Genomic DNA, 15,992 nt, shown 5'->3' with positions numbered 1-15,992 from the left:
ATTACAATTTTAACGATTAAACAAGACATATTTTATGCACATAAATGTACAACTATATTGATAACAGACATTTAGTACATGTTGGGAATAGCGAAATGTGTTTTTCGAACTAAAAATACAAAACAAATTAGATATTTACGTTGATAATTATAGGGGAAAATACATTTGTCTATTTTCTTGCTGCTGCACTACGTTATTTAATATGCAACCAGTATCGTCAATAGGAGGGGAGAGTGATACCCCCTTTAAAGATTTTAATTTATAGGCAAATATTGAACTTTCATGTCCTATCAGTAAATCACAAAAATTATGGCTTTTTTATATCTCGTTAATGTTTAATGAGGAAAATCTGTCGATGAATTTAGAAATCTGACGACCAGTTGTCGGCACCAAGCTTACTTAATTTGTGCCAACGATCCTTTTTTCATTTACAACACAATTTACGTTGTCACAAGAACATGTTCATTTGTGAAACATAAGGGACGTACATTAGTCTTAACTCAAAGTACCAGAGAATTGGTTTGAAAAATTAGACGGAAACACGAAGACATGTATACACATTCGATTGATTCCAAAACATACAATTCAATGCATGTTAAATTTCATACATACGGGATCTTCTAACATTTCTGCGAATTGCGGTTCTTAAATTCAGGACGTAAAATATGACTTACGTTGAATATTGCTTGTCCTCTCTGCAACCCAAAACACTGGAAATGTCTGTACAAATGTTGCCCTAATAGTGCAGATGAATAAAGAAAACAAACCATCTCTTGTAAAAAATATAAGATCACAACCGTCATCTCCATTAAGAAGTAAATGAAGGGTGTCTATCATTCCCCATATTATCTTACTTATATTTTTAAAGTGAAAGTTTGTATCTTCATTTGGGTAAATTTCTATGAACAAGATTATAAATACATTAATGATTCAAATAATAGAAGCACACTACAACACAAGGAAAATAGTAATTCCAATTTACTACTGTTTATTATTGAAGCGAGTGATATTTTGATATTGTATTTAAAGGGAAGTTTCATTAATCTTAAAAACTAACTTTATTGTCATTATTGCAAAGGTAAAACTTTGATTGGACGAGGTTATACAAATTCAATACTTGGAAACATTCGAAGTAATGATTTTTATTAATTACAAAACACTTAAATACAGCCCCGGCATAGCACCTGAAGAGCTTTCCGATCGCTGCTGAGTTGTCTGACGTCACATGTTGAACATGATCTGCACCAGGGGACGATGTCCCATGCCATCTCACACATTTTCAGTGCCTGTTTTGTCATCTTCTCTTCAGTTATTTCATTTACTTCACTACAGTCAGGCTAAATGTTTAATCTATTGCCTCATTCTAAACCCAGCGCACTGTACTATTTTAATGAAAAATGCAGCGATCAAAAAATAAAGGAATCCGTCACTTGTAAATAATATAAGACGCAATTGTATTTTCAGCTGCATACACCACGGTTTGTTTGGAGTTTCAAGAGGGAACAAATGCCGTCCATGCTATTATTCCGGGGGTTTCGAATTTGAAAGTGTGGATTCTTTAATTGTTCATTAATCCCTATCCGGTGTATTTACAAACGAAAGAATGTAGTAATTTCAGAATCGGTTTCATATCCCTTTTTGAATGGTTTAAAATTCCATCATATTTATAAAGACTAAACTCATTAAAATTAAAAATATTGAGAAATAATAGCATTGCAAATATGTTCATTGTTAATGGGATGTCGTCTGCTATGGCAGGATTGCTTCATATTTTTAAATACATTAAAACATCGTTATTTTTCTGGCGAATCTCCCGCATATCTCAGACGCTATGGAGGTTGTTTTATTTGTATTTTTATAAATTATCCGATATGTAGTTGACCTAAAACTTGTACGATGGCAATCTGTTAGCTGACCAGTTTGTAGTGATACGTTATTTGCCATATTTGTAATATTCTGTGAACCGGCACTTTAAGGAACTTTACCGTTCCGCGCCTTGTCGAAAAAGGGCGTCACTTTAAGGTTATTTTGATTAGTAAAATGTTGGTCGTACGCCAAATTACCTGGCAAAAATTGCCCCGTGGTCGATATCTTGCCCTAATACCTTACTCACACCTTAAACCTACTCCTCTATCCCTACTCGAAACCGACGAAATCTTGGATACGGAGTAATTCCATGTTTTGTTCGGTCTGTTGTCGGTTTGGTTTCGGCCTCGTTGGGTCCCAACTACTTTCCCAAATTACAACATAAGGAAATTCCAAAGGCCTTGTACGTCACATTTTAAAATGTGCGAACATGACACGGATATATTAGTTGTGTAATCACAAAATAAGTTCTACGGGACATGGAAAAAGGTAATGAAATTACCCTTGAGTTGATTTTTCGAAAGTCTTTAAGCTAGCATTGCATTGTAGACCTACTTACGTCACATAGATATCATCTCCGTTGACATCGGGAGGTGTCCAGTTCAATTGAAAAGTAGCCGGTTTGTCGTCATTACTAGTATGCGTTACTGCCGAATTAGCACCGTTACATGCCAGCGTTTGAAAACCCGTGGTGCCCTCTAACGACCATGTACCGATGATTTGATCGGTGCCAGTGAGACGAGCTTGCAACAGGATACCCTTCAAAGCTGGGGTGTTGATGTTCCTCGAAATTGTGACTGAACAGAAAACAATACCGATGCAGTTATTTTAAAACTTGATATTTTTTTCCTTCTTCTTCTTCAGTTTAGTAATAAAGAAGCACACAATACAACTCATCTCAAAACACATAGCTTGGTATAATGCAGCATGATGCGTGAATTATACAGATTGTCTATAAAAAAAAGGGAAACCGGCAAAAACTTTTGTTACGGTTAGCTCATTCATTTCTTTTCGCATGATGTGCCATACGAAATAGAAGGTTATAAATCCCCACGTGATGTTTTTCCCTCCATTTTTAAATAATTACGTTTACCACTAAAGAAATCCACTCAAACTTGCAATTCGTGCGTGCAAATAAAATTTGGTACATGAATTGTTATAATTCAGTCATGCGTGAATTATGAATAACAAGTAGTGCATCGCATGTGAGAAGAGAAACAGAGCTTTGTTTACATATATATCTCATCAAGGAATTCATTAATTAAAAAACGAAATTTTGGCCATGAAATCCGGTTTTGCCTTTTTTCTTCTGGGAATCACTGTACTGCCAGGTTTTACATTGAACTGGTGTCTTTGAATGATGGAGTTCACCATTGAGGATATATGGACCAAAATAATATTTTACAGTTTAGGAATGACTTTAGTTTTAGGCCAAGGTGAAGCCGGGGTAATAGTATGATTGCAAGGCCCTCAGAAAGAACAGTAATAATACAGATGAGGCAACCCTGGGTAAACAAGACATATTGTTACTACATGTATTATTGTTAATATTACTATTTCTATTATTAGTATAAGATAATTTGTGAGCTTTTCCACTGATCTTGTTTCAATGTGGAATGTTTACCTTTACAGTTATCTGGCATATCCTGATAAAATGATTATTCTTCAGGTGCTCTCATTTACCTCGAATAAAACCAGATAAATTTTTAGATCCTAGACTAAAGTTTGACATCACAGGCTTTTCTTATTCCCATGTACCCATATTTGGTTTCAAGTGGTTTTGTTATTTAATTGAGATTTCCTGCTCGACGTAGTCAATAAACTTTCGATGATATTCGAATCGATCTATTCAAATCTAGGTTGTTGTATTTCTGTCTGACAGACATATATTCTTCTTCAAATCGGTTTAAAATAGTTCTCCCACCTTCTTAAATAATCACTATGTTCATATACAGTGCATATCAAAAAATAGTTTACCCAACTTTGGTAGTAAAAATGTTATAACCTGTATGACCTTGAATCATATTTTATTTTGAAGAAGAGCTAATACCCTGGCTAATCATACAGCTTTCATAATGGTGCTACCAAGAATGACTGAGGTACTGAATAGCAGGCTTTTCAAAAAGTATTGTCAAAATCCTCTTTTATCAAGTTTGGGCTGAAGAAATGAACTCAAAGTAAATGCTTATTACAAGCAAAATTTATGATATTCTCTTCGTTATGATTACAATCTTGCCTTCATTCGCATGCCTTGCTTAAGGTAACCCTGCTCATTGAGTGATACAAAATGGATAAAGCTTATCAAGGATGTTACCTTTTTATATGAAAGTCTGTTATCAATTTCTTTGATATTGATCATCATAAATGTTCTTTCTTGCCTTGGATTTTAGTAACCTTTCAGTTTTTGATCGCTATTTGAGTCGAACACCTTATGCTCCTTACGTGTGAGAAATGGCGCAGTAGACAAGTGAGCAGAGAGAACTTAACCATAAGTTATAGTAAGCTGTTTAAAATAATTTAAGGTTATCCTGTCGACTGAAACAAGTTTCTGTGAAAGCATAGTTACATTGCATCATTTTAAACAATACAGCACTGAAGCGTGAGGCACAATTAATTTAACTTTTAAAAGGATTTAAGACCAAAGAAGCACATGCATATGGCATGTCCCACATCGGTTCTTTAAGCCCAAACTTGGAACAAGGCGATTTTGACAACATTTTCTAAAAGGTCCCTTGTGCTTATTCACCCGTCCCAAAAATGATTATGAATGGGGTATCTTTCGATAGAAAATAATTTACTCTTCAGCATGAAAGCAATTCCAAAGTCATATTGGTTATAACTTTTCAATTATGAGCTACCACAGTACTTTAGTATTTTTAGGCGCATGCCAACTTGCCAATTTAGTTTTGTCTCATGACATCTTTATTCCTATATGAATTGTGAATGTAAACGTTTTACAAGCCTATAATAATACGTGAAGGGATCAGAAGATATTATCATTGTTGCATGTGATTTGCATGCATTGAGCAGCGAGTTCGATCAACAATGAGCGGCGCGATCAAAGCTTCATTATAATCGTTGTCGTCATCATAATCGTCATCAACGGCGTCGTCAGTTGGTCTGATCTCTGCACTAGTATCCAATCCAATCCATCCTATCCAAAAGATATTTGATATAGCGCATTTTCCTCGCAGTTACAAAGCGCTGCACACACACGACAATGTTTGGGCCACTTAAAAACAAAAGTTAGACACTACTCAGAGATCAGTAAAGTATATTTAGGCTGGTAATAAAGTAATTTCTAGCAGAATAGATGTGACTTGAGTAGTTTCTTGAACTGGTCAACAGATGAGGTCGTCTGCACAACGGTAGGTAGTTAGTTCCACAGTTTTGCAGCAACCGATGGAAAAATACAATTTACCAGCACGGTTCTAAAGGCCCGGTCACACAGAGGGGACGCATGGGGGACGCACGGCCAGCGCATTGGAAATTTGCAATTTGGGCCAGTGCGTTGTTGTTCGCTAGGCGTGCGTCATCACTCGTTACTCGTTCGTCGAGCGCGTTGGACCCACGCTATGCATTCGTCGTCAATGTACACCCCAAAGGCACGCCAGTCATGCGTGGAGCGCGCTTGACCAGCGCCAGACATACGCGGAGCGCACGCCCTGTATACGCACAGCGCGCTACCTACACGCTGTTCACTTTGTGTCAGCTCGCTAGCTTTTCCAAAATCATGACAAAAGTTAGGCACACGGCCTTTTCCGATTTCCAATGCGTGGGCCGTGCGTCGTCTATGTGTGACCACCTATATGTGAGAACGCGGTGCATGGACCGAGGACGAATGGACCATTCGTCCAGCGCGCTAGCAATACGCTGTGCATTCGGGGAAGTTGTTATCATGTGCGCTCTGTGTACGGTCTGTATGCGCACTGTATGCGCTCAGCGCGCTAGCAACGTGCTATGCATTTGGTGTCAGCTCGCTGTAGCTTCGACAAAAGTTGGACGCACGACAACGCACTGGCCAAAATTGCAAATTTCCAATGCGCTGGCCGTGCGTTCCCCATGCGTCCCCTCTGTGTGACCGGCCCTTAAACGCTGTGTGTATACAGGGCGTGTGCTCCGCGTATGTCTGGCGCTGGTCTAGCGCGCTCAGCGCATGTCTAGCGTGCCTTTGGCATGTACATTCATGGGTCGAGCTCCGCGCGCACTTTTGAGCATGCTCAAAAAAATCCCGACGCACACAGCGAAACGACGAATGCATAGCGTGGGTCCAGCGCGCTCGACGAACGAGTAACGTATGATGACGCACGCCTAGCGAACGACAACGCACTGGCCAAAATTGCAAATTGTCAATGCACTGGCCGTGCGTACCCCATGCGTCCCCTCTGTGTAACCGGGCCTTTAGAGAGACACTGAGTGGCATTTAAATCAATTTAATGATCAGATATACAAACCTATCTCAGTGGCCACCTCTATATTATATCTCCTGTCTGTAGTGACCATGTATTGTGTATCCCTTGAGAAAGAATTTGGGTTACAGAACATGTTTAGAAAGGCCACCTGTATACAGTGACCACTTAACTAATTGGCTTCGGTGGCCTCAATAGACAAGTTTGACTGTACTAAGGTCTTAGAAGTGATCGGTAATACGTATGGGACAAAGTGGCATGAATTTATCCTTTAAAGTGACGTGAGGCAAACAGAACTTACCAGTCATCTGCTGTCCTGGTTGGTAGAATGCAGGACTCACGGAGATGGTGTAGGGACTGACCGACGTCTGAGAACTGACGAAATGATTCGGTGTCATATCACCGCAGGCCGATGTAACAGCTCCCGATGGGTACGCGTTGCTGTTTTGAACCTGACATACGACGAAGAAGGAAAATGATAGAAGTGTCATCACATTTACCGCCATCTTTATCGTCTTTCTCTACCCTCCAATATTGGTACACCAGTAATCTGAATATTACTTCCTCCTAGACTCTACTATATGGTCGTAGTGATTGTTCTTGTATGAATCTCAAAGAATCTTCGTGGAGCTACGCCTGTATAAGGCCAAACTATAACCAATACCAGTTTAATAAATCTATCCCAGTCTCTAAATGAATCTTTGAGTGTTCCACACATTAATCCACAAATGGTTTGAAAGAGTCCAGGACCACCAGGAGTGGTTCAAGTTAAGTCTAGAATTTACTCGTCCTCTGCCAAAATAGTGTCAACTCTTGCCGTTGCTTTCGCAAATACATGAGTGTACACGTTGTTATGCTTAAGCGGTTATACCGAATTGAACAAAAGCCCTCAGCTGTGGGATGGGCCTGGCACGAAACTCTATTTCTGTTGTCTTCTTAACCCTTATGTATTGTCTGCTTCATATTTTGGGCATTGATCATATTTATTCAGATATGAATAAACTGTAAATATTATGCGGGTATGCCCGGTAGAGCGAGAAACACGGTAACCGTATTGTACAATTGTCTACAGTGTATACAACCAATGAAAACTCCTGGCAGCGTTATGCAGTAAAATAACAAATGGACAGAGATAATACACAATCGTACTTCTACATAAACCAAGCAGTTTGATAGATACAACGTTCTTAATGCTATTTAGACGAACTATATTTGTACTTCTATGTGGAAGCTGAATCTCATAAGTATATACAATGTGTAACTCAACACCTTACATTTTGGAGCACCATGGTAGGCCTTTATCATTGAGGGAGGCCTTTGATTCTCATATTGGAGGTCATAGGGTCGATCCTTGCTCAGTGATTGCATCCCTGGACAAGGTGTCTTACCCAAATTATCTCTCTCGATGGTTCCCAAAGTACTAGCATTTCAATTTGTACATGTAGATGCCGGTGTACTCTCCAGTGTAGTAAATACGAGGACCCGTTGTTTCTGTCTGAATCGGGTTCTTCAGAAAGGCACGGTCATTATAATATAGAGCCACATAAGTCATATTTGGGTTGCAGCTCACGAGACCGCTATCCCACTAGACCGACAGTCCGTTTGATAATGTTTTTGACAGTTCGCCTAAGTTGTCAGAATGCCTAAGACTAAGAGACCGATGGTCCACAAGACCGACAGGTCACGGACCGAGATCTCATGGGCCTTTTGACAACAGTTGCTGCAGGCTCCTGGGCCCCGTTGCATAAAACTTATCATTGATGGTAACTTTGCCATCAACGGCAACTACCATGGTAACAGGGCTCAATAACCAATCAAAATCCAGGTTTCCATGGTAGTTACCATTGATGGCATAGTTACCATCAATGGTAAGTCTTGTGCAATGGAGCCCTGGTTCAGTCTGTAGACCGAAAATGTAGGATCTCGTGATCTGGCTGTTGAGATGTCGTTGATGTAATTACGTGAATAAGTTACTTGTTTCTATTTGTAACAAAGTATTTGAAGTAAATTACCTACAGATTTAAACAATTTTTCATTCAAAGTTTTATCTTAATTTTTTTTTTTTTTTTTTTTGAGGCATCCTTGTCAAGCTTTGCTTATGATTGCGGTCTCCTGCACATTTCCAACAGAATAGTTCGGATAATACTTAAAATTTATGATAATATGTTATTGAAATATTAAGTTTCGTTATTATATGTACATATATTATGTTTTTCTTTTAAATTGACATGAAGAAATTATTGTTTGTTTATGTTGTATTATACCTTACATTTATATGTTTTCATTCAGTGTGTAGCTGCCGGAAATATCACACCTGCGGGTTTCAGTCTCATCAGTGTTCCCAGAGAACATCGCAGGGGTGGCGGGGTTGCTCTACTTCATAAGTCCAGCCTCCATGTGAAGGCCCAGGGTTTTGGCCATGACAAACCCAGAACCTTTGAGATAACGGAATGCGACCTGAGTTATGACAATGCTACTTTAAAATTAGCGATTGTTTATCGCCCTCCGCCTTCGTCGAAAAATAGGTCAAGCTTCAGTGACTTCATCCAAGAGTTTTCTTCCCTTCTGGATAAGTATGTTCTCTTCACTGGTAAATTACTCATACTTGGAGACTTTAATGTCCACTGGGAGAATGAGAATTCTAATGAGACAAGCCGGCTTATGTCTTTACTGCATGATCATAACCTTCAGCAGCATGTGGTTGGGCCTACCCATGAATCTGGCCATACATTGGATCTAGTTATTGGACGGGTTGGCGAAGAATGCTTGGAGACTGTAGAGATAGGCGAATCTTTGTCCGACCACTCAGCTATTCACTGTAAGCTGCATTTGAGGAAGCCAAAGGCAGTCAAGAGGGTAATCCAGTTTCGCAAGATAAAGGCAATTGATTCCACCACGTTCAGCTCAGACATAGAGAAGTCCGAGCTATCATCATCTGATGCATCACTAACAGCTGAAACATTACTACATAAGTACAACGTGGTTATGGGAGAACTCCTTGACAGACATGCTCCACAGCGATCCTGTGTCATCATTGATCATCCAGCCATTCCATGGTATAACCAGGAAATAGCAGACGCTAAGCGAAAGCGACGTCAACTTGAGCGTAAATGGAGAAGGACGGGGCTCTCTGTTGATAAACAACTTTTCAAGGATCAAAGAAACCTCACCAAAGAGTTGTTTAAAGTGGCGAAGTCAGAGTTTTGGAACGACCTCATTATGGAGTGTGGCAGTGATCAGAAGGCCTTGTACGGTATAATCAGCCAACTTCTTCATCAGAAAACCTCAGCGTCAAAGAAAATGCCTCAGCATTTAACTGATGATGACCTTGCTGTTGATTTCTCTCGCTTCTTTGTCGGAAAGATTGAGAAAATCCGGGAGTGTATGCCAGCAACTCAGGTCCTCCCAAACGGACAGCCTTCACGTGATTGTGATGCCCATCTGACATTGATACATCCTACATGTCCAGAGGAAGTCAAGCGGATAATTCACAAGACCTCTGCAAAGACATGTTCGCTTGACCCGGTGCCTACAGTTCTTGTTAAACAACACGGTGACCTCCTAGCTCTGCATATTTCGTGTCTGATTAATGCGTCACTGCGTGATGGAGTCTTCCCAGACTGTCTGAAACTGGCATATGTTACCCCAGTATTGAAGAAATCTTCACTTGATCACAACGATCTGGCTAACTATCGCCCAGTATCAAATTTGCCTTTTCTGGCCAAAGTGACTGAGAAAATTGTCGCAAGTCGTCTGACAGCTTATCTGCAGGGCAATGATCTACATGAGTGCCTACAGTCTGCATACAGAAAGAATCACAGTGTGGAGACGGCACTACTGAAGGTCTCGGATGACATCCTAACATCAATTGATTGCAGAAAAGCAGCTGCCCTAGTTCTGCTTGACCTGTCAGCTGCATTTGATACCATCGATCATGCTGTTCTGCTTGAGAGACTTAGAGAAGATTTTGGAATTGAAGCAACTGCACTCCAATAGTTTGAGTCTTACCTCAACGACAGAAGACAAGCTGTGGTCATCAATGGCAAGCTATCACCTGATACCACCCTTAGCTACGGAGTTCCGCAAGGCTCTGTCCTCGGTCCCTTGCTCTTCACACTCTACATCACCCCTCTTGGCTCTATCATACAGCGACATGGTCTTAGCGCACATTTCTATGCAGACGACACCCAGCTCTACCTAACTTTTGATCCAAAAGTTGGAGGCGCTGAGGAACGTGCAGCTGCAGCCATCAGTGCTGCCATCGAAGAGATTCGATGTTGGATGAGACGCAACTTCTTGAAGCTAAATGAAAAGAAAACCGAGTATCTCCTTTTGTCTTCACCACACATGGGAAATAAGATCACTGGTACTCCTATTCTAGTCGGTGAGGAAGCTGTATCTCCCAACAACAAGGCTAGAAATCTTGGAGTAGTCTTCGACAGAACTATGAGCATGAAGGATCACATTTCGCGTGTCTGTCAGTCTGCATTCTACCATCTCCGCAGGATTGCAGAGATCAGACACTGTCTCACCAGAAGTGCCGCGGAAAACCTCATTCATGCTCTAATAACCTCAAGGCTGGATTTCTGCAACTCTCTCATCAAACGTCTCCAGGCGGTCCAGAATGCTGCTGCTCGCCTTCTGATGGGAATCAGGAAGTTTGACCACATCTCGCCTACGCTCCATGAGCTTCATTGGCTGCCAGTGCACTGCAGAGTGCAGTATAAGATCTTGCTGCTTGCATTTAAGGCTCTACATAACTTGTCCCCTGGCTATGTATCTGCTCTCATCAGTGTACGTCAGCTACGACCAGGACTACGCTGTGCGGGACTCGTTCTTCAAGTGCCCAGTACCCGTCTAAAAACATACGGGGATAGAGCCTTCTCTTCATCTGCTCCGCATCTTTGGAACTCTCTACCTGTCCAACTTCGAAATTGTAACAACATTGATACCTTTAAATCTGAACTCAAAACCTATTTTTTCCGGCAACATTGCGAATAATATGTGACATATTGAGGGAGCCAGGCGCCTTTGAATGCTTTTGCAGATAAATGGCGCTATACAAATGCTGTTCATCATCATCGTTCATCATCATATGTTATTTGTTATTCAGTTATATTATATTAGGAAAAATGCAGAAATCAAATCAAATCAAATCAAATCAAATAGTTCAATGTTTTATTTTATAATCCTTTCCTTGTGCATTGTCGCCCTCATCGGGCAAATTAAAGACTAGACCTGTTAATGACGTAATCCTACGTCAGCAAATTAACGACTAGTGTGTAACGATAAGACACGTGACGTGTTCAAGACTTTGTGCACTCTCTAGAGAGGGAAGGGGGTTACATGTCATAGGGAAATAGGAGAGTGGAATCGATAGTCTCGTTTTTCCCCTCAGGGGAGAGGCAAATCGGATCGGGAAATGGTAATGATGATGATGATAAAGAGATGATGATAATGATATGATAATAATAACAATTCAGATTATAATAATAATGATAATGATACTAGTAATGATAATAATAACTTAAATATAACATTTTAGGGACCCTTTCATGGGGGCAAGACAGATTATTTTATAAAAGAACATGTCATTATTATTATTATTATATCTATCCAAGATAAAAGGGTGTACATAGACTCGTTCATATTCAGGTTATTGAATTTCGGGGCTATTTTTCATGAGCATGGTATGATGGTACACAACATATGATATTGACGTTGTTTCATTTACGTAAGTTCGATATTCAAGATGATAAAAAGCAGAACAATATATTCAAGAAATTGTAGTAATATGTTTTGAATTGTAATGCCAGCTATAGGCATAATATGTAGCTTTATGCATGTACACTTAACGGTCAAATCGTCAGAACTAAAAATGACAAGAAGTAAAACAGGAGACATTTCATTTGTGCCCTTACTGTTTTTATTTGTATTTATATTATACTTCTTTTATAGTCCTGTATTTGCTCTTCTTGTATCAAAAGCAAGAAATCTAGAATTACTTCGCATATCCTTTCGTCTTTTATATGAAAAAAACTGATGTTACAATTTCACACGATCGACCGATCGACTTTGATGACGCTTCATCCATATTATTATTATATAGTATGTACATATATTTTTTTATACAGAAAATAAAACCAAACCAATACTTAACTAAGATAATTTATCCACAAATGAGCTTTGATTAATGCTAATGTGCCCAATATCGAAACTAACATCTCAGATGTTAATTCATTAGTTCATCGGTTTCTCACTACACTCGGTATAATTGACTCTAAATTAGTGTTTGATGACACCTTTGTTAATATAATACTAGATGTTTACATGCAGCAAGTCTGTCCTTGTCAAGAGAATGAATGACTTGACTTTAGTTGTGTTCATGCTATAACTTGTAGGCACATTCAATACACGAATCACGCAAAACATGATAGCAAAGAATTTCGAACAATCATCTCAACTGAATACCATTTGTTTGAATTATGGGGACTACGTGATGTGTTAGTGTAATAATAGGGCCATATATCATGATTCAAAGACACATTAGTAGTCATGGTTTGAAAACTTGCTTCAAAGTTTTCCTGTCACCAGACTCCTTTTTCTTCTAAAATTGGCTCTAACTGTTTACACATAGGCGCCGGAAGTGAGGTGGCAGGGAGATGTGTGTGTGTGTGGGGGGGGGGGGGGCGCATTTTTGCCCCCCCCCCTCCCCCCAAAAAAGCAGTAAAGGAGTAAAGATGGGTGTATATTTATCCTAAAAGAACATAACAATAATAAAAACCTGAATTAAATCACATACAAAATTCAATTCAAAGAAAAGGAAAGTTAACATGAATTTAATTTCCTAAATATTGCGCATGCCACCTATATTTATCAATGGAGGTTTTTATAATAGCGATACGCGCATCGTGGACATATTGTGAGAGAATGGGAAAGCGTGTGTGTTTTTTGTTGTAGGGGTGAGAAGACATCAGCCCCTGAACGCTGGCGTACTGATGATGGGGGGGGGGGGGGTTATTTCTTATTCGATACCAGTGATTTACAAATGTTGCTGTAATGACATGATTTTCCAGTATTTGTTCCCATTTTGTTTGTAAGTCATATGCGTTTGTTGGAAAATTCGAAATTCCCAAAATTACAGTCGGGCGAAAAATATGCTTATTTAGAAGCCCTTATGTCATGGTCTGCAAAACGGCTGGGCTCGGGGGCTCGAGCCCCCTCACTTTTTGAAAAAGTACATTACAGAGAAGAACAAAGAAAGAGAGAGAAAAAAATAAGTGACCTGCCAATGTCACAAATGAGGTATCAAAATAAGCTCATCTGACCGAGAAGGTGGAGAGATGACCTAATACCATACATGGGAACGGCCGCTTGGACCAGGACAGTTAGAGACAGAAGAGAATGGAAATGTTATGAGGACTGCTTTGTACAACGTCTGGATGAACTATAGCCTGATAGATAGATAGATAGATAAGGATGAAAGACAATTATTGCCAATTTGAAGACGAGAAGAAGGAAACCAGATCACCTCACCTCGTTAACAAAATTCTGTCTTGATTCAATGGAACACGAGCGCAAAGATTTAAAATAAAAAAAAAATTAAAAAAAAGGTGCAATGTCGGTACCCCCAAAGAAACCCAAAGAAAAACGTTCTGATTATGAAATACGTCATTGCCATGTTTCAACATTTTAATTGGTGACACAACAGGCGATTAAAATCGTATAAGTTTGATTTGTATTAAGCCTTAATGACTACGAAATAGATGAATTGATGACTTGCATCCCACTCCTTGAAACTCTTAAATCACTGTTTCCTGCAATGAACCATCAAGTTTAGCCTTGATGATGGTCCTTTTACCCTGATCAGTACAGTAGAACATGTCATTCATGTAATCACAATCCACTCAGACAGGTTCATCGACTCCGGTCACAGGCAGCTGACGAAAAGGCGACGAGAAGAAGTTCGAACCGCTTTTTGTCTTCAATATCCATGAGAAAGAATTTATCCGCTAAAAAGAAGACGATACGGGTCCTAAAAGTTAAACCATGATGCCCGATCCGCGGAGTGCGTCCTTTTTAACGTGTTTCCCCTGCGCTATTGACGTTTATTAGCGCATGTGTCCTTTATATGACACACTGTGTTCTTTGTTCAGATTGCATTCACTTTTTCTACCACGTTACTCAACAACTGCGGCAGTCATTAGGAACTTTTCGATTGCACGACGAGAACGTGGACTGTGTGTGGCATCCTTTTAAGGCACTGTCACTCTGCCAGTGCCTTAAAAGGACGTCACACGTGACTGCCAGTGCCTTAAAAGACAGTCACGTGTCCACGCAAATCGAAAATTCCCTATTGATGCAGTTGTGCGTCAGCAAAAATATGGACTTTTCGATTTGCATGTCGACATAGTAGACCGCTACATGTGGCAGTGTGTTAAAAGGACGTCACGCGTAGCAGTCTACTATGTCGACGTGCAATCGAAAAGTACATTGAATGTGTGTGTGTGTACCTTTTTTCTCTCTCATCTGGCTTTCACTGTTCATTTTTATGTCGCCAGGCCATGGTTTTGCATTTTAGGGGGAATAATCTTGACCATAGGTGTTACCCTTTTTTAAGGTTCTAGTTCAGTTTATGAATGGTAGCGTCGAACCTTAAAGAATGTTGTGATCATAAAGGGTGGCTTATCTTTACCAAGTACAACTCCAGAGTGGATTTAAGAGGTCAAGCCACCCTCTCCCCAAACCAAAAGATAATTTTCTTGATATGTGGATTAAAGTGAGTCGAATGAGGAAAATGGATGCAAAACAAATTAGATCTAGATTAGATTCTAGATCCGCTCCTGCTTGGCCCCTATCTGTAAGTAATTTACTTCAAGTACTTTGTTGAAAAAAGAATATACCCAATAAACAAAACACTAAAAAGTAACCTCTTTTGGGAGTGTATTTTAAGTGATTTTAGAGTATGGTGCCTTTTGAACTAAAATTAAACGTTATCGACACGTGCTTTCATTTAAACAAAAAATGTACTCCTGTTCACGTTTTCATCTAACCTAAAAACCACCAATTTATCACGCGACTGGAGTAACGTGATTCCACTTACCTCTGTAAATCACGTGTTTATGACCAAACAACCACTTGACCAAGCAACGAGTTTTTTGTCCGTTGTGTTGTGAGAAGGCCCATGAGATCTCGGTCCGTGACCTGTCGGTCTTGTGGACCATCGGTCTCTTAGTCTTAGGCATTCTGACAACTTGGGCGAACCCTCAGAAACATTATCAAACGGACTGTCGGTCTAGTGGGATAGCGGTCTTACATGGTTCTATACATGACCGTGCCTTTCTGAAGAACCAAATTCAGACAGAAACAACGGATCCTAGTATCTTGAGTAAGACGCCTTGTCCAGAGATGCAAGCACTGAGCAAGGATCGACCCTACGACCTCCAATATGAGAATCAAAAGCCTCTATCAATGATGCCAGGGTGCTCCGACATGGAAGGTGTTGAGTTGTATAGACTTATGAGATATATGCTACCGTCTAATCAATCGCAAAATCGTATGAAATTAGTCTTGCCGTTTTTCACCTCTGTGAGGGGTATCAAATTATAATGACCTATTTTCAGCTTCTAAATAGAAGTACAAATATAGTTCGACTAAATAGCATTAACTACATTGTATCTATTAAACTGCTTGGTTTTTGTAGAATAACGATTGTCT

Source organism: Strongylocentrotus purpuratus, unplaced genomic scaffold (genome assembly GCF_000002235.5).
Source record: "Strongylocentrotus purpuratus isolate Spur 01 unplaced genomic scaffold, Spur_5.0 spur5_scaffold_2, whole genome shotgun sequence".
Classification (NCBI taxonomy): Eukaryota; Metazoa; Echinodermata; class Echinoidea; order Camarodonta; family Strongylocentrotidae; genus Strongylocentrotus; species Strongylocentrotus purpuratus.
Note: the sequence above shows the minus strand (reverse complement) of the source record.